This window comes from Oncorhynchus tshawytscha, linkage group LG11 (genome assembly GCF_018296145.1).
Source record: "Oncorhynchus tshawytscha isolate Ot180627B linkage group LG11, Otsh_v2.0, whole genome shotgun sequence".
Taxonomy (NCBI): Eukaryota; Metazoa; Chordata; class Actinopteri; order Salmoniformes; family Salmonidae; genus Oncorhynchus; species Oncorhynchus tshawytscha.
Window position 1 is genome coordinate 35,389,103 of NC_056439.1, and position 20,980 is coordinate 35,410,082.

The 20,980-nt window shown below is 42.4% G+C and overlaps 1 pseudogene; it reads right to left on the reverse strand.

The window, feature by feature from the left end:
* Nucleotides 1-294: 294 nt before the first annotated feature.
* LOC112262172 lies at nucleotides 295-20,107 on the reverse strand (annotated as a pseudogene).
* Between the last annotated feature and the right edge of the window lie 873 nt (nucleotides 20,108-20,980).

The window sequence follows — 20,980 nt, forward strand, 5'->3', positions numbered from 1 at the left end:
GGCCCCTCTGTATGGAGCTAACCTGTCCTGGTTCAGTGCCACCTTTCTCCCCCTGGGAGGAAGCTGCACCCGGTAAACAACCTCCCCTACCCTCTCCAGGACGCTGCAGGATCCCACCCAGTGACTGTCCAACTTGGGGCATCTGCCTTTCTTTCTCAGGGGGCTGTAGACCCAGACCAGCTCCCCAGCCACAAAGTGCCTTCCCCGGGTGTGCACGTCATAGTTCCTTTTCTGCCTCACACCTGCATTCACCAGCTGCTCTCTGGCGAAGGTGTGGAATGTCTCCAGGCGGTCTTAGAGTCTCCGGGCATACTCCGGCCCCGGGGGAACATGAGGGCTATCCAGGGGCCAACCAAACGCCATCTCCGCAGGGGTGCGAATCTCTCTCCCCAGCATGTGGAGGGCAGGTGTGCAGGAGGTGGAGTCTTGGACAGCTGAGCGGCATGCCATGAGGACCTTAGGCAGTTGCTTGTCCCAGTCACGCTGGTGTTTGGCAGAGACTATGGCTAGCTGCTGTCCAAGCGTTTTGTTGAAGCGCTCCACAAGGCCATCACTTTGAGGATGGAGAGGAGTAGTGCGGGCTTGTGCATACCCAGCCTCTCACACATGGTGGCGAAAACACAAGACTCAAAGTTTCTGCCTTGGTCGCTGTGGATGGACTCTCCAGCTCCAAACCTGCTGAACATCCCCGCTGTCAGGACGTTGACGATGGTCTCTGCCTCCTGGTCAGGCAGAGCATAGGCCTCGGGCCATTTTGTGAAATACTCCATGGCCGTGAGCACCCAGCGGTTTCCACTGTCTGTGGTGGGGAACGGCCCAACTACATCCACTCCCACCCTCTCCATGGGAGCCCCCACTGGGAACTGTTGGAGCTGAGCATGAGAGCGGCCTGGGGGGCCCTTTCTCGCTGTGCAGTGGTCACAGTGGCGGCAAAAGTCCTCCATATCCCTCTAGTGCTGCCCCCAGTAAAAGCCGTGACGGAGGCGGCAGAGTGTTTTTGTGACCCCAAAATGTCCAGTCACCACCCTCCCATGAGTACTCTGGAGCACAGCCTCCCGCCGTGCTTTTGGGACCACCACCTGCCACCTCTTCTCTCCCATAGCTGACTCCTTCCATGCCCGCTGTAGCATGCCCTCAGCCAGCCGCAGTGTCTCAAACTTTGACCACAACCCTTTGGTCGCGAGTGAGAGCACTGTCACCTGTTCCCATGGTGGCCTCACCTGCGCCCCTACCCACTGTAGCACTGGCTGCAGGCCTGTGTCCCGTCCCTGCTGCTGCCCCCATTCAGCCACGTCGACAGTCTGCAGCTCACAGCAGACAGGCCCGCACGCCCGACACACTGTGGCACAGGCCCCCTCCTCTGCACACAGCTCTCTCTCCCGTCCCTCTCTCGGCTCACAGTGGCGGCAGCCGTCTGCAGTACAGGGCCGATGGGACATGGCGTCGGCGTTGGAGTGGCGTGCCCCTGCCCTCTGCACCTCTGTGAAGTCATATGGCTGAAGCTCCTCCAACCAGCGAGCCACCTGCCCCTCTGGCTCTTTGAAAAACATGAGCCACTGGAGAGCAGAGTGGTCAGTCCTTACAGTAAAGGGCAGGCCACCCAGGTAGTACTTGAAGTGTTTGACGGAATCCACAACAGCCAAGAGCTCCCGCTGGGTGACACAGTAGCGGCGCTCATGTTTGTCAAATGTTTTGCTGAAGTACGCCACCACTCTCTCCCCCTCTGGCCCCACCTGGGCCAGCACCCCACCCATGCCCACATTGCTCACGTCTGTGTCCAGGATAAAGGGCAAGGTGAGGTCAAGGGGGGCGAGCACGGGGGCCTCGATCAGTGCACGTTTGAGGGTGTTGAAGGCCTCGTCACCCTCCACAGTCCAAGTGAAGGCCTTGTCCTTCAGCAGCAGGCGTTCAGGGGAGTAGCGACGCTTGAGAAGCCCCGTACAAACCTCCTGTAGTACGAGGCCAGGCCCAGGAAGCTCTTCAGCTGACGGTGGTTGGTGGGGGTGGGCCAGATTCGGACAGCCCCCACCTTGTCCTCCATGGTGCTGATCCCCTCCTTCCCCACTCTGTGGCCTAAGAAGGACACCTCTCTCCTCATGAAGTGACACTTCTCGGGGTGGAGCTTCAGACCTGCGGCAGCCACCCGCTTCAGCACACTCCGAAGCGCCACCAGGGCTGACTGGAAGGAGCTGCCATGGGCCAGGATGTCATAGAGGTATACCAGACACTGCTGTCGGGGGATGCCATCCAGCACCCTGTCCATCAAATGCTCAAAAGTAGCTGGAGCGTTGCACAGGCCGAAGCACAGGGCCTTGAACTGCCAGTGTCCTTTGTTAGTGGAGAATGCAGTTTTGGCTCTGGCCTCTGTGGAGAGGGGCAGTAGCCACTGTGGAGGTCTAGTGAGGAGAACCAGGTGGACCTCCTAACCAGGTCCAGCAACTCATCGATATGTGGTGTGGGGTATGAGTCCTTCCTGGTTACCTCATTCAGCCGCCTGTAGTCTGCACAGAACCTCAGCTTGCAGCACCCATCTACACACAATGACAAAGTGAAAACGTGTATTTTTTAAATTGTTGCAATTGTATTGAAAATTAAATACAGAAATATCTCATTTACATAAGTATTCATGCCCTTGAGTCAATACACGTTAGAATCACCTTTGGCAGCGATTACAGCTGTGAGTCTTTCTGGGTAAGTCTCTAAGAGCTTTCCACACCTGGATTGTACAATATTTCCCCACTAATCTTTTCAAAATTCTTCAAGCTCTGTCAAATTGGCTGTTGATCATTGCTATACAACCATTTCCAAGTTTTGCACAGATTTTCAAGCAGATTTAAGTCAAAACTATTACTCTGCCACTCAAGAACATTCACTCCAATGTAGATTTATCCTTGTGTTTTAGGTGATTGTCCTGCTGAAACGTGAATTAATTTCCCAGCGTCTGGTGGAAAGCAGACTGAACCAGGTTTTCCTCTAGGATTTTGCCTGTGCATAGCTCCATTCCACAATTTTTTTATCCTGAAAAACTCCCCAGTTCTTAACCAGTTAAATGTAACTGAAAATGTCCTCTACATGATGCCCCAAATTAATTATTTATCATGAGAGCGCCATAAACAATAACTAGTAATGCTGCTCATAAAAAGGTTAAAATCTCACCTTTCTGGTACAAATTGTTATAAATGACTGAGGTGTAGTCACTTTTGAGGACACAAGCTCAAGTACATAGTACAAATATGATATAATATGAAATATTTGATATTATGTATTTCCTATTCAACAAAACTGTATGAGCAAGGCATGCAATGACTTATATGCTTTCTAAATATAGCATAATTGTAACGTATACGCAGGGAGTCTGGAAGCAGGTGCAGAAGGTGAGTTTCACAATAATACAAAACAGGAGCTGCGTACTGAACGCACCCAAAAACCAACACAGCCTGATGACCGAGGAAACTGAGGGCTATATGAAGGGAGAGTATTCAGTGTGGTGATGAAGTCCAGGTGTGCTTAACGATGGGGAGCAGGTGTGCGCAATGATGGTTGCCAGGTGTGCGCAATGTGGGTTGCCGGTGTTGTGCCAAAAAGTTCCCCCCTGCCAGAATCCCCCCTCCCCCTTCGCGTGGACACGCAAGCACTGAATTCTTCATTGCTGCGACTTGCTTGCTGGTTGAGATTTCTGTTCAGGTTAGGCTGCGTTTCATTTGAATTTGCATTTCGGTTTGATCGCAAATCGTGGGGAGGCACTTGTAATGTCTGCAGTTTTCGGTTTGGCTTTTTGTTTCAAGTGTATTAGTCTATAAATAAATTTCTTTGCCAAAATTCGTCATCTCTCCCATGTCTTACTTGACTAGTAGTTGTTCTGAAATGTTTATTGCTTGCCTACATTTTACTCCCTCCTCTATGTTTAATATAACACACATACATTAATTATTCATTTCGGTTGCCTATCCTGATGTGAAGTTTGTTCTATAGAAAGTATTTGACTCTGTGTGCCACAGAATGTATTTGACTCTAGCTACAAAATTAAGGAAATTAGAAGGGGGACTGTTCTATTTTGGGACTGTGTACTCAAAATGATAGAAATTATCCAAAGTTCTTTAGTCTATCACTTTAATAATTCAATGTTTCATTTAGGCCTGTCCAAATAAAAAATAGGCCTTCAACTTGTAGGCACTACAATTTAGGTTATCATTTTGGGTACTGGTGTCTTGTGAAATAATTTTTAGAACTCAATTTGTGTTTTATAACTGTTTCTATTATAAGGCTCTCCTTAAAAAGAGACCCTAGCTCACAGGCCTTTAAATATAGCCTCTAAATACATTTTAAACAAAATAGTTGAAGAAGCACGTGCAGTGGCCGATAGGGAAAACAGATCTGGCAATAAGAATAGGCTATAGATAGTCTTGACCATTTGGGACCCTTCGGCTATTTCACTCAGGACAGGTTATAGCCAAGACCTAATATTTTGTTTTGTCTCATTTATTGAGATGGGGTTGTGTAACGCAAATGGCTGTAACAAGCCTGCATACAGAGTGGAATTCACTAATACAACAGTCAAATTGCCTAATATAAGGCCTACACTCCGTGCTCCCAAATACTGGAAGAAGTGTTATTCATTAGGTTACATGATCATCGCAGTAGCCCCATGCGGCTATAAAATAGCACACAATAGCATGGCATATATAGATAGCGGAATAGGCCCAGCCTAAATAATATTTACTTTCTATTTTGCAGCTCAGGCAGTTATTCTAGACAAGGCTCTTCTGTGTCTTTATCATTCTCACACAAGTCATTTGCTGAATGCCAAAGCCTATACTACGCCATCTACTGGTATAACATCATTATTGAATGCAGTTCTAAAACAAGCTCTAGACTTTTATTTTGGAAATGAAACCGGAAGCTGCAAAGCAACTCTAATGTCTGGGCTAGAGTTGCTTGATTGACTAGCTAACTTCAACTAGCTACAGTACGTTCACTTCATGTCCTTTGCAGGTGCCACATTACTGACAAAAGTTTGTACGCATAAACCGCATAAACTGTAACCGAATAAAGGGAGATGTAAAGTTAGAATTGAATGTGTAAATGTTAATTCATAGTCGTAACATAGGGTTTGTACGTTTATAGATCTAATTTAATGTTTACGTTTCATGCATGGCTTTTCTTACTATCCTAACAATTTACTTATGGATTTTCTTATGGTCTTAACGATAGCTGCCAAAAGGTTGAACATACCTATCTCGCTCCATACATGTGCTTTGTCAGTGGTTGCAAAGTTGGATTCAGCCAGGAGGTGATGGACAGTCGGAAGAGAGAATGAAATTGTAGGAGGGACATACCAGTGGTTTCAAATTTCACATACTATGTCCCACGGGTTCATATACTACTGTGTTCGTGGGAACCAGGGCTATCGCTCAATGCAAGCCATTTTGATCTACGGTGTCCACAGATTGATTTATAAGGGAAAATATTGGTTAGAACTGGTACCAGAACCACACAGGTCCCCAAATCAGGGGACCGTACATCTACGAGTGATTAAGACCATAACATGATGCAGCCACCAATATGCTTGAAAATATGGAGCGTGGTTCTCAGTAATGTGTTCTATTGGATTTGCCCTGAACTTAACACTTTCTATTCAGGACAAAAAGTGAAATCCTTTTTTTGCATTATTACTTTAGTGCCTTGTTGCAAACAAGATTCATGTTTTTGAATATTTTTATTCTCTACAGGCTTCCTTCTTTTCACTCTGTCATTTAGGTTAGTATTGTGGAGTAAGTACAATGTTGTTGCTCCATCATCAGTTTCCTCCTATCACAAACATTCAACTCTGTAACTGTTTTAAAGTCACCATTGGCCTCATGGTGAAATCCCAGAGTGGTTTCCTTCCTCTCTGGCAACTGAGTCAGGAAGGATGCATATATCTTTGAAGTGATTGGGTGTATTAATACACCATTCAAAGTGTAATTAATAACTTCATTATGCTCAATGGAATATTCAATATCTGCTTTTTAAAATTTTTACCCATCTACCAATAGCTTGTCCTTCTGACCTCCCTGGTCTTTGTGGATGAATCTGTGTTTGAAATTCACTGCTCGACTGAGGGACATTACAGATAATTGTTGTGTGGGATACAGAGATGAGGTAGTCATTCAACAAGCATGCTTATAACTTTAACTAGTGCACACAGAGTGAGTCCATGCAACTTAATATGTGACTTGTTAAGTATATTCTTGCTCCTGAACTTATTTAGGCTTGCCATAACAAAGAGGTTGAATACTTGACAGAAGACGTTTCAGCTTTTCATGTTTAATTATTCAGCAGAAATGTCTACTTTGACATTATGAGGTATTGTGTGTAGGCCAGTGATAAAATACCTCAATTTAATCCATTTTAAATTCAGGCGGTAACACAGCAAAATGTGGAAAAGTCAAGGGGTGTGAATCATTTCTGAAGGCACTGTATGTAAAGGTCTGATAAACGAGTCCCCATGCCTCTTCCTGATGTGACAGCCTCTCCATCATCTAACTGCCAATGTGGATGAATGTCTCAACTCAGAGTATTCCTCAGCTCCTGACAACATATCCCCAAATGTGTGAGACCTGCACCTTCCACCTGCCTCTCTCATCGCCTTGCCTTTGTGGGAATGAATTGCCCATTTGGGGCTAAAATCATAATAGACAGAGAGAAACAGCATTGTAATTATGTGTAATTATGAATGAGTAAGCCCATTGTGTTCCAGATTGGTGGCCAGGACAGGCAGAAGAAGAGCTTTACAGCAGAAGATCTGCCAGGGCCCCAATCTCTGGTTTCCCTGTATTGAAAGTAGAGAGAGACAGAGGCACTCTGGCAATAGGAACCAGTCTTCACATGTGTCATCTGCTTAAATACAAAAGAGCCAGTGAGCTCAAACAGCATAGCTAGTTATAAATAGCGTAGTGCCTCTGCATGCTTTTACTAAATTGCTTCTCCCCTGTCTTCACTGTGTCTGTCATTAAGATGCACTCAGTTCACTCAGTAATGGACATGCTGCTGATGATTCACCCTGGCCTGTACACGCTTGTCATTTGGGCCTAAATATATGCCTGTATACAAACAAGCACACTCACACAGCTCTACCAGCTCACACACACAATACAACAAACAAGCGATGCGACTGAATGTTTATCATCAGAAGGTACAGTAGTTAGCTAGCTGAATTACCGTAAACTCTGAAAACAAATGTGTTATAACAATACACATGATTGAGTATGAATTTGTATTTCACGTCACTGCTACTAACTACATAGACGCAGGTAAAAGTAGTCTCCCATGGTGGGAGGAAGTCTGCCTAAATGCACATCAGTTCATCCATAAAAACAGAATAGAATTGACACAAAGCCTGCATAATGGGCGACTTCTCTGTTCTGATCTTCTACCTTTCCTTTATCTAAAGTTTCTCAGAAAATTACAACATGGATTCTGTGCTCTTATGCATAGAAAGCCATTGTGTGAATTATGTGTGGGAGAATGTAATTAATAAAACCGAGTCCAATTGAACTGTGACAGATCCCCTCGATTCAAGTAGACTGAGAGAAATGCAATTTCTCTCTCCTTCTTGCCACATTGTACCTCATTTGTCAATCTATTAAGCCAAAAAGATAACTACTACAGACTGTGACTATGAGACTTAAGAGTTAGAGACTTATGTTTGAAAAATGCCTAACATTCCAACTTGACTATCCAATTCATCAACTCATAGATAACCTTAATAGGCCCCTCCGATTTGTATTAGAGCACCGTGAAACACAAAAGAATTCAAAAATAGTAATAAAAACATCCCACACTGTGGTATCAACACCTCTAACATGCCACGCCCAATATTCTCAGATATTGACCGTACAAATCTATCTCCTATTGCTGAGGAAGAGGAAGGAGAGGAGATAGGTCCAGGAACATGTCTACCACAGGAAGACATTTCCATAGAAGCCCACCCTGTCTTGCTGCTTCTCACCAGCCTGGTCTACCTGCTCAGGGAAGTGGGTCCCCACACAAACGTTCACAGGCTCCCGCAGATCATCAGGAAGTGACCTCATCTTCCTCTCGTGCTCCGCCAGGGCCCCCTGATTGAGCTGCAGACAGGTGGACGTGAGAGGTCAGAGAGGGTGAGTGGGTGAGAGAGAGACTCATAACCCAATCCGGCTCGTAACAAAGAGGGAGACAACGCAGAGATAAAGAAATAGCAAACATATTTATTAATTACAGGATTAACTAAATGTCAATATAATTAACCCTTATAGATGTATACTGTATGTTATCCGAAGGTCAAGGTGGATGACCTCTGCATCCCTGCGTTCAGGTCTGCATGATATTTAATTTTGGAAGCATGAACTGGAAAATCTGAAGCCTATACGTGCATCAAAAAAAAATCCATATGATGTTCACACGTCAGCATTGGAACTATTCTGTATCTAGCACATGTTGGAACACAAGATAGAATTCCACATTTGTAATTTGTCTACCAGTAGGCATATAGGATCTGTACATGCTTAAGATTGAACTGTATGCATTATGCGTTATTACATGTGTTAGCTCATCTGCGTATTGGATGGCCAAGGCCTGGATGGCCAATCTGTTGTAACAACATTTACGACAACCGCCACTATATACCAATGCATGTGTACAGACATGTGCGGACAGGTGTGTGTATGTGAATGTGTCAGACCAGGGTTCAAATACATGTGTATTGTTATTTGCATACTTACTTTCTGTGTATTTGAGTATCTTCAAGTAACATGGACCAAATCAAGTATTTCTTTTGGAATGATTTGAAAGTATTTTAAAATAATTTCCTATAAATAGCTTACAGTTTCAAAATATTTTCAAATATTTCTTCCAAAAACATTATTTCAAATACTCCTAGGACCTGGGTTCAAATGAATGGGAGTATTTATGTGTATTTGAAAATGCTCTATGTATTTAAGTTTTTTCAAATACATGCTAGTGCTTTCCAAGTGCATTTCCAATTATATTGCCATATTCAACTACTTGTATTTTCAAAAAAATATATGTGAATACTTACTTCAAAATGTATGTGAAAGTAAATAAAATAATTGGTGTGTGTGTGTGTAGGGGTGTGTGCTTGTTTACAGCACCTGATTGGCCAGGTCTGGTGTCTCTTCACCAGAGTATCCTGCTGAGGACTGCTGTCTGTAGACTACAGTACCAATACGTGTCAATGAGGGCAGAGACTTTGAATGGCTGTGTGTGAATGCCAAGCAAGCGTGAATGCCTGAAGGACATGAAGAGTATGTCTGTAAACAGTTCATCTGGTCAGTTACTCTACCCGTTACAAATTAGATGGTACAGTACAGTGGCAAGAAAAAGTATGTGAACCCTTTGTAATTACCTGGATTTCTGTGTAAATCGGTTATCAAATTTGATCTGATCTGATCAATAGACAAACATAGTGTGCTTAAACTAATAACACACAAATTATTGTATTTTTCTTGTCTATATTGAATACATCCTTAAAACAATCACAGTGAAGGCTGGATAAAATATGTGAACCACTAGGCTAAGGGCTTCTTCAAAAGCTAATTGGAGTCAGGAGTCAGCTAACTTGGAGTCCAATCAATGAGATTGGAGATGCTGGTTAGAGCTGCCTTGCCCCATAAAAAACACACAACATTTGAGTTTGCTATTCACAAGAAGCATTGCCTGATGTGAACCATGCCTCGAACAAAAGAGATCTCAGGAGACCTATTTAAGAATTTAAGAATTTTTAAGATTAAGAATTTTTGACTTGCAGAAAAGGGTTACAAAAGTATCTCTAAAAGCCTTGATGTTTATCAGTCCATGGTAAAGACAAATTGTCTAGAAATGGGGAAAGTTAAGCATTGTTATTACTCTCCCTAGGAGTGGCCACCCTGCAAAGATGACTGAAGAGCACAGCATTGAATGCTCAATGAGGTTAAGAAGAATCCTAGAGTGTCAGCTAAAGACTTACAGATATCTCTGGAACATGCTAACATCTCTGTTGACGATTCTACAATTAGTAAAACACTAAACAGGAATGGTGTTCATGGGAGGACACCATGGAAGAAACCACTGCTGTCAAAATAAGTCTGAAGTTTGCAAAAGTGGACCTGGATATTCCACAGCGCTACTGGCAAAATATTCTGTGGACAATGAAACTACAGTTGTTGTTTGGAAGGAACACACAACACTATGTGTGGGAAAAAAAGGCACAGCACACCAACATCAAAACCTCATCCCAACTGTAAAGTATGGCGGAGGGAGCATTATGGTTTGGGGCTACTTTGCTGCCTCAAGGCCTGGACATATTGCTATCATCAACGGAAAAATGAATTCCCATGTTTATCAAGACATTTTGCAGGAGAATGTTAGGCTATCTGTCAGCCAACTGAAGCTTAGCAGAAGTTGAATGATGCAACAGGACAACGACCCAAAACACAGAAGTAAATCAACAACAGAATGGCTTCAACAGAAGAAAATACACCTTCACAATAGATTAGACAATTCCATCAAGTGGTCTTTTGTTGTGTTGACCAAATAAATTATCACATTATAACCCCTCTCTGAAATGCAAACTACCAGTAAAACGTTTTAGAACACCTACTCATTCAAGGGTTTTTCTTTATTTTTTACTATTTTCTAAATTGTAGAATAATAGTGAACACATCAAAACAATGAAATAACACATGTAGTAACCAAAAAAGTGTTCAACAAATTAAAATACATTTTAGATTCTTCAAAGTAGCCTCCCTTTGCCTTGATGACAGCTTTGTACACTCTCTCAGCTTTGACATTCTCTCAACCAGCTTCATGGGGTAGTCACCTGGAATGATTTCAAATAACAGGTGTGCCTTAAAAGTTCATTTGTGGAATTTCTTTCCTTCTTAATGCATTTGAGCCAATGAGTGTTGTGACAATGTAGGGGTACTATACAGAAGATGGCCCTATTTGGAAAAGTCCAAATTATGGCAAGAACAACTCAAATAAGCAAAGAGAAATGACAGTCCATCATTACTTTAAGACAAGAAGGTCAGTCAATATGGAACATTTCAAGAACTTTGAAAGTTTCTTAAAGTGCAGTTGCAAAACCCATCAAGCGCTATGATGAAACTGGCTCTCATGAGGATCGCCACAGGAAAGGAAGACCCAGAGTTACCTCGGCTGCAGAGGATAAGTTCATTAGAGTTACCAGCCTCGGAAATTTCTGCCCAAATAAATGCTTCACAGAGTTCAAGTAACAGACACATCTCAACATCAACTGTTCAGAGGAGACTGTGTGAATCAGGCCTTCATGGTCAAATTTCTGCAAAGAAACCACTACTAAAGGCCACCAATAATAAGAAGAGACTTGCTTGGGCCAAGAAACACAAGCAATGGACATTAGACCGGTGGAAATCTGTCCTGATATTCGGTTCCAACCGACTTGTCTTTGTGAGACATCGTGTGGGTGAACGGATGATCTCCGCATGTGTATTTCCCACCGTAAAGCATGGAGGAGGATGTGTTATGGTGTGGGGGTGCTTTGTTGATGACACTGTCTGTCATTTATTTAGAATTCAAGGCACACTTAACCAGCATGGCTACCAAAGCATTCTGCAGCGATACACTGCTTAGTGGGACTATCATTTGTTTTTCAACAGGACAATAACCCAACACACCTCCAGGCTGTGTAAGGGCTATTTTACCAAGAAGGAGAGTGATGGAGTGCTGCATCAGATGACTTGGCCTCCACAATCCCCCGACCTCAACCAAATTGAGATGGTTTGGGATGAGTTGGACCGCAGGGTGAAGAAAAATCAGCATTCAAGTGCTCAGCATATCTGAGAGCTCCTTCAACACTTTTGGAAAAGCATTCCAGGTGAAGCTGGTTGAGATAATTCCAAGAGTGTGCAAAGCTGTCATCAAGGCAAATGGTGGCTATTTGAAGAATCTCAAATATAAAATGTTATTTTATTTGTTTAACACTTTTTTGGTTACTACATGATTCCATATGTGGCACGTGTGTCTGCGTGTGAGTGAACAGACAGGGTGGTCGTGAATGAATCACATTTCTGTACAATACACTTCAGGAAAAGCTCTTTCAGTCAGTGTAACCATAGTTACTCTCCCTGTCTACCACAGTAGATAATGATAATGAAAACCATGTGAATTTCTGAATGTGGATGTGGAAAGCCCTGCAATAGTTACAGAGACACGTGTACATCCTGGTGTTGCCATTAACGTAATAGACCTGAGACATCTATAATTATAATCTGTAATAGCAGGTTCTATTTTAACTCAAAAGGAATATACTTGCCACTGTATCAGTCTTGGCAGACTCCTCAGCCAGGCCCACGCTCACTGCCCTTTTCAGCCTAAGTATATATATAAAAATAATCTAATTGATTATGTTACCATTAAACTTTGTAGTCTATGTCTAAAATGATGTTAAAAAGATGTTCCAACTCAGAACACAGCAGCACTCTACCACGTGCAAACGATTTTGCTTTCCAACCTGCATTTAAAGCTCTGAACACAAGAACACTATTGTTTGTACTGTACCAGTACATTGAACAATGATTGAATCAATGAGTTGAATGAGTGGTCTTTTATGTGATTCCATAAGTACACATTCAGCTCATCTTGCCTTGTCTGAACCTTATCGCTTTGACTGCCCTTACTTCTTAGTCTCCTTGGATTCACTTGGGGAGGAAACAGACAACACTAGTCACTGGAGATAATTTTGAGGCCATTTAAGTGAAAGCCTCACTCAGCCCATTACATGAAAACTACCATTCCAAAAATATATTCTGCAGCCAGGCTGTAAGATATTGATCCAGTTCATATTTTGTAAGTGTAAGGGGTAATTAAAGATGTCCAGTATCTGTTTGATAAGTAAAAACAGAAGGTATCTTATCCCTTATACTGCTGTTTGAACACCTGGTGGCTAATGGCTGGCCTTAGATAACCATCTGCCGGCTGGAGACACTGGATTACAATCACACGCACTCCCTGTCTCATATACACATATACAGTGCCTTGTGAAAGTATTCACCCCCTTGGGATTTTTCCTATTTTGTTGCCTTACAACCTGGAATTAAAATAGATTTTTGGGAGGTTTGTATCATTTGATTTACACAACATGTGTGTGTGCGTGTGAAGGTAATCCAGTGTAATCCAAACAGATACTGGACCACTTTGAAGATGCACACAACTTTTTATTGTGAAACAAACAAGAAATAAGACAAAAAACAGAAAAATTGAGCGTGCATAACTATTCACCCCCCAAAGTCAATACTTTGTAGAGCCACTTTCTTGCAGCAATTATGTCTATATAAACTTGGTATATCTAGCCATTGGGATTTTTGCCCATTCTTCAAGGCAAAACTGCTCCAGCTCCTTCAAGTTGGATGGGTTCCTGCTGGTGTACTAGACCATTCCAAGACATTTAAATTTCCCCTTAAACCACTCAAGTGTTGCTTTAGCAGTATGCTTAGGGCCATTGTCCTGCTGGAAGGTGAACCTCCATCCCAGTCTCAAATCTCTGGAAGACTGAAACAGGTTTCCCTCAAGAATTTCCCTGTATTTAGCGCCATCCATCAGTCCTTCAATTCTGACCAGTTTCCCAGTCGCTGCCGATGAAAAATATCCCCACAGCATAATGCTGCCACCAGCATGGTTTTCTCGAGGTGATGAGAGGTGTTGGGTTTGTGCCAGACATAGCATTTTCCTTGAAGGCCAAAAAGCTCAATTCTAGTCTCATCTGACCAGAGTACCTTTTATTCTTTCAGCAATGGCTGTTTTCTGGCCACTCTTCCGTAAAGCCCAGCTCTGTGGAGTGTACGACTTAAAGTGGGCCTATGGACAATTATTCCTATCTCCGCTGTGGAGCTTTGCAGATCCTTCAGGGTTATCTTTGGTCTCTTTGTTTCCTCTCTGATTAATGCCCTCCTTGCCTGGTCCGTGAGTTTTGGTGGGCGGCCCTCTCTTGGCAGGTTTATTGTGGGTGCCATATTCTTTCAATTTTTTAATAAGGGATTTAATGGTGCTTCGTGGAAGTTGCGGATATTTTTTTAGAATCCAACCCTGATCTGTACTTCTCCACAACTTTGTCCCTGACCTGTTTGGAGAGCTCCTTGGTCTTCATGGTACCGCTTGCTTGGTGGTGCCCCTTGCTTAGTGGTTTTGCAGACTCTCGGGCCTTTCAGAACAGGTGTATATATACTGAGATCATGTGACACTTAGATTGCAAACAGGTGGACTTTATTTAATTAATTATGTGACTTCTGAAGGTAATTGGTTGCACCAAATCTTTAGGGGCTTCATAGCAAAGGGGGTGAATACATATGCTGTCTCAACTTCCGCCGAAGTCGGCTCCTCTCCTTGTTCGGGCAGCGTTCGTCGGTCGACGTCACCGGCTTTTTAGCCATCGCCTCTCCATTTTTCATGTATCCATTTGTTTTGTCTTGTTCCCTATGCACCTGGTTTTCATTCCCCAATCAATCTACATGTATTTATTCCTCTGTTCCGCAATCATGTCTTTGTGTAAGATTGTTTGTGTTACATTTGTATTGTTGACGCGCCAGACTGGCTTGTTTTTTTCCGTGTTATTTTTCACAAAGATGTTTATTGTTAAACATAATTCTTGTGACTGTTTTGAGCGTTTTGCACTTTTGCCTAAATAAAGTGTGCGCCTGTTCACAAATCTCTGCTCTCCTGCACCTGACTTCACGACCAGTGCACACACCTTTGACATATGCACGCACCACTTTTCTGTTTTTATTTATTTTTATTTTTTTGAAACAAGTTATTTATTTCATTTCACTTCACTAATTTGGACTATTTTGTGTATGCCCATTACATGAAATCCAAATAAAAATCTATTTAAATTACAGGTTGTAATGCAACAAAGTAGGAAAAACACCAAGTGGGGTGAATTATTTTACAAGGCACTGTATAAGCACACACACACACACACACACACACACACACACACGAACAAACACACATATATATATATATATATATATACAGTTGGGCAAAAAAGTATTTAGTCAGCCACCAATTGTGCAAGTTCTCCCACTTAAAAATATGAGAGAGGCCTGTAATTTTCATCATAGGTACACTTCAACTATGACAGACAAAATGAGGAAAATAAATCCAGAAAATCACACTGTACAAACAAGCAAGATCTCTGACTCTCACAGACCTGTAACTTCTTCTTTAAGAGGCCCCTCTGTCCTCCACTCGTTGCCTGTATTACTGGCACCTGTTACAGGCCTCTCTCATCTTTTTAAGTGGGAGAACTTGCACAATTGGTGGCTGACTAATGACTTTTTTGCCCCACTGTACGTACGTACAAGCAAGATTTCTGGCTCTCACAGACCTGTGAGAGGCTTCTTTAAGAGGCTCCTCTGTCCTCCACTCGTTACCTGTATTAATGGCACCTGTTTGAACTTGTTATCAGTATAAAAGACACCTGTCCACAATCTCAAACAGTCACACTCCAAACTCCACTATGGCCAAGACCAAAGAGTTGTCAAAGGACACCAGAAACAAAATTGTAGACCTGCACCAGGCTGAGAAGACTGAATATGCAATAGGTAAGCAGCTTGGTTTGAAGAAATCAACTGTGGGAGCAATTATTAGGAAATGGAAGACATACTAGACCACTGATAATCTCCCTCGATCTGGGGCTCCACGCAAGATCTCACCCCGTGGAGTCAAAATGATCACAAGAACGGTGAGCAAAAATCCCAGAACCAAATGGGGGGGCCTAGTGAATGACCTACAGAGAGCTGGGACTAAAGTAACAAAGCCTACCATCAGTAACACACTACGCCGCCAGGGACTCAAATCCTGCAGTGCCAGACGTGTCCCCCTGCTTAAGCCAGTACATGTCCAGGCCCGTCTGAAGTTTGCTAGAGAGCATTTGGATGATCCAGAAGAAGATTGGGAGAATGTCATGTGGTCAGATGAAACCAAAATATATCTTTTTTGGTAAAAACTCAACTCGTCGTGTTTGGAGGACAAAGAATGCTGAGTTGCATCCAAAGAACACCATACCTACTGTTTTCATGCTTTGGTCTGTTTTTCTGCAAAGGGACCAGGACGACTGATCAGTGTAAAGGAAAGAATGAATGGGGCCATGTATCGTGAGATTTTGAGTGAAAAACTCCTTCCATCAGCAAGGTCATTGAAGATGAAACGTGGCTGGGTCTTTCAGCATGACAATGATCCCAAACACACCGCCCGGGCAACGAAGGAGTGGCTTCGTAAGAAGCATTTCAAAGTCCTGGAGTGGCCTAGCCAGTCTCCAGATCTCAACCCCATCAAAAATCTTTGGAGGGAGTTGAAAGTCCGTGTTGCCCAGCAACAGCCTCAAAACATCACTCCTCTAGAGGAGATCTGCATGGAGGAATGGGCCAAAATACCAGCAACAGTGTGTGAAAACCTTGTGAAGACTTACAGAAAACGTTTGACCTCTGTCATTGACAACAAAGGGTATATAACAAAGTATTGAGATAAACTTTTGTTATTGACCAAATACTTATTTTTCCACCATAATTTGCAAATAAATTCATTAAAAATCCTACAATGTGATTTTCTGGATTTTTTCTCTCTCATTTTGTCTGTCATAGTTGAAGTGTACCTATGATGAAAATTACAGGCCTCTTTCATCTTTTTAAGTGGGAGAACATGCACAATTGGTGGCTGACTAAATACTTTTTTGCCCCACTGTATATATATATATATGCCCCAGTGAAATACCGTATATATATATACGGTATTTCACTCTCTCACACATACATAAAAACCCGCACCACAATAACAGGCCACCATAAACTGGCCAAGGACCCTGAATAACCTGCATGGATGGCTGACTCGTTAAGGATAGGGCTGACTACTGCCCCCTTTGGAGGAATTGCGTGCCCATAGTAAACAGAAAAAAAATCTGTCAAAAATTGCTAATATATGCATATAATAATAATTATTGAATAGAAAACACTCTAAAGCTTCTAAAACCGTTCAAATTATGTCTCTATGTAAAGCAGAACTCTCAGGGCATCCATTCTCCCAAACTCTCTCTTGACAACAGAAAAGTTGGGCCAACTTTGACGTCATCGCCCCCACCCTTCCCAACCAGCTACAGATCTGGGAACAGTTCCTATCTCTTCAGCGCGATGTCCCCTTTCAGTGGGGCCTGCCATTGTGAGAATCGCTCCCTCGAGTTTTGGCGGGCTGAAACCTCCGGTTCACTCGAAAATACATGCACTTTCATGCGCACGTCGAATCAGGAGCTCTCTTTGTTCCAAGATTCACCAAACGATGTAGGTTTGTCTGTTCACGCTAAGGATTGTTTTCTATGTTTAAAACATGCTAAAGCTCGATTCTGCACTTAGTTTGACCAGTTTAGTCGACATATAATATGTAATTTTGAAGTTTTGATGCGCATCCACTAGAATTTTGCCTGCATTTCGACCGGAATTTGTCGTGTTTGATAACCTAAAGACACAGATTTGAAAACCAAACGCAGTTTTTGGTAAGTATAACTTCTTCCACGACTTCTGATCGAAGAACATCAAAGGTAAGGGAATATTTATGTGTTAATTATGGGTTTCTGTGGACTCCGAGATGGAGGAGACATAATGCTAATTTCTGAGCGCAGTCTCATATTATAGCCTAGTGAACGAATTCTGTAACGTTAAAAATAAATGTAACACAGCGGTTGCATTAAGAAGAAGTGTATCTTTCTAACTATATGTAGAACATGTATATTTAGTCAAAGTTTATGATGTGTATTGCTTGTTATCTGACGTTAGCTCCGGCAGATATCATCATTTCTCCGGACATCTGAGTAGCATTTTTTTGAACATGGCGTCATTGTAAACAGAGATTTATGGATATAAATTGCATATTATTGAAAAAAACAAATGTACTGTGTAACATGTCCTATTACTGTCATCTGATGAAGATTTTCAAAAGGTTAGTGAATTATTTTTCTTTTAATCCTGCGGTTGTTGATTGCATATTTTGTTCAACGTGGCTAATTCAAATTAGCTGTGTCTTTGGTGGTGGTTTGACATAAATATGTGCTATGTTTTCGCCGTAAAACATTTTAGAAATCTGACTTGCTGGCTAGATGAACAAGGTGTTTATCTTTCATTTGAGCTATTGGACTTGTTAATGTGTGGAGGTTAAATATTTCTAAGAATATTTTTGCGTTCCATGCGCCACGTCCCAGTTAACGTTGGTTCCCAACTGGGAACCTGAATCTGTAACAGGTTTAATTAAGTGGGAGAACATGCACAATTGGTGGCTGACTAAATACTTTTTTGCCCCACTGTATATATATATATATATATATATATATATGCCCCAGTGAAATACCGTATATATATATACGGTATTTCACTCTCTCACACATACATAAAAACCCGCACCACAATAACAGGCCACCATAAGCTGGCCAATGACCCTGAATAACCTGCATGGATGGCTGACTCATTTATTACTTCAGGTATTGTCTTTGTAAAAGATCAAATAATTTCCTTGTCTAATACCCATGCACACATGCGCTTTCTACAGACACACACAGGCACACACATGAGTTCCTTATCTATATTTAGAGGTCCTGCATCATATAGGTAGGCTACTGTGATGTGTTTTGGCCCACCTCTCCAGAGCCTTGAGTTCACTGATCTGAGCAAGTCGCTGTCAGCCACACAGGAAACAGGCAACAGGAAGTATCAGTAGCAGAGTGTCAGCTCTACCAAGTGCAAAACAGACCTAGCGGAAGTCTCCACTGAATTGTGTTAGAGATCTGATAAACATGCAGTATGTGCTGTCAAACTTCATATACAGTTGAAGTCGGAAGTTTACATACACTTCGGTTGGAGTCATTAAAACTCGTTTTTCCAGCACAGAACAAATTTCTTGTTAACAAACTATAGTTTTGGAAAGTCGGTTAGGACATCTACTTTGTGCGTGACACAAAACATTTTCCCAACAATTGTTTACAGACAGATTATTTCACTTATAATTCACTGCATCACGATTCCAGTCGGTCAGAAGTTTACATTACACTAAGTTGACTGTGCCTTCAAACAGCTTGGAAAATTCCAGGCTTTAAGAACTTTAGAATTCATGGCTTTAGAAGCTTCTGATAGGCTAATTGACATCATTTGAGTCAATTGGAGGTGTACCTGTGGATGTATTTCAAGGCCTACCTTCAAACTCAGTGCCTCTTTGCTTGACATCATGGGAAAATCAAAAGAAATCAGCCAAGACCTCAGAAAACAAATGGTATACCTCCACAAGTCTGGTTCATCCTTGGGAGCAATTTCCAAACGCCTGAAGGTACCATATTCATCTGCACAAACAATAGTACGCAAGTATAAACACCATGGGACCTCGCAGCCATCATACCGCTCAGGAAGGAGAGGCGGTCTGTCTCCTAGAGATGAATGTACTTTGGTGCAAAAAGTGTAAATCAGTCCGGGGGGGGGGAGAGATGTTAAGAGCGCTACAGAGCACTTGGTTTTGATGGATAATCAATACTGTGCTACAGGCCTGGCTTCCAGCCATCAGCTGAAGGCATGAGGTGAGATTCACTCATGAGTTTAGGTGCATGGTGGGGCCGTGCGCATGGGAATGAGTCACAGTTTTGGGTGAGTCCAGAGGAAATTGATAGGCATGGTAAACAGAGCCAAGAGCAGTGTATGGTGAGAAATGGTTAGGGTGCTCAGTGGTTAGGGTGCTCAGGTGAATAGTCACAGGTGTAAGTTCATTACACACTATTGGCTTTGAATAAACACACCTTACCTGAACTGCTCATCCAGTACATGGATGCAATGTAAAAAATAAAGACATCCTTGAATAAGAGTTTATGTTTATGCAAAGAACTATCAAAAATATCCTTAATATCGAATTGACTCTGGCAGTTTGTCTGAACTTCACTGTACCTCTTCCTCTTCTTCATCTGATCACACTGCTCCATCCACAGAGCTCTGAGATCCACCTGCAGCCTCCCCTTCTGCTCCATCCCCCTCTTCCCTAGGGATGGTCTCTGCTGATCCCTACAGTAATACCCAGAGGGGGATGGATGATCCATAGAGATCCTATTAAATTACTAGAGGGGCTATCCCATAAACTCTCAATGTTCCATAATGGGGTGAAAATGGCAGCCATATTGATCAGGGAGAACTCCAAACCAGTCTAATTGGAATGAATGACAGTATAGGCATAATTCATATTTGACGTCTGCATGAAAATAAAAGCAAGGCATGTGATTATCATAAATTGAGTAATAGAATTAGTGACAACTTTATAACAAATTTCTGTATAAATAGCCTCTAAAATATATGTAAACAGACCATAGCGTGTATGTTTTCTTAGAAAGCTGTGAGAGCTACTATATGTTACAATATCAATACTCTAAGTCCTATCATCAACAGATTTCAGCCAGTGTATGGCTGTGGACTGACTACATAGTCTGAATGGAATGTTGGCATATTGGCAGTTCAGTTGAACAAGTATTGGAATCATTCCTCTAAAACTGTCTGACTAGCTAGCTAACAAACAAAGCTAGTGCAGATAAATTCCAATTCATTATTTTACACAATATCTTATCACATCGCTGGCAAACCATGTATGAACAACTCCCTGACCAAAATGTCTGACCTTTATCCCATCATAAGAAGGTTCATACCCAATCTATTTTCTAATTATATGGGATGATCTTTGTAAACTCACGGGGCTCTATCAACGCTCCAGGGGCGTTATCAGGCCTCCACATCACTGCCTCACATAGAGGTCTGTTACTTCATCCTAGGAGCAGTATGCTGATTTAAAGTAGGATCCTAGGGCCAGGATGTTTTCCTGATAATGTAACCTGACCAGGAAATGGTCAGGTAAAACTCCTGGTCATATTACTCAACAAAAGCGTCCGGGTACAAGCCTAGAATTGTTCTTCCACAAGCAATAA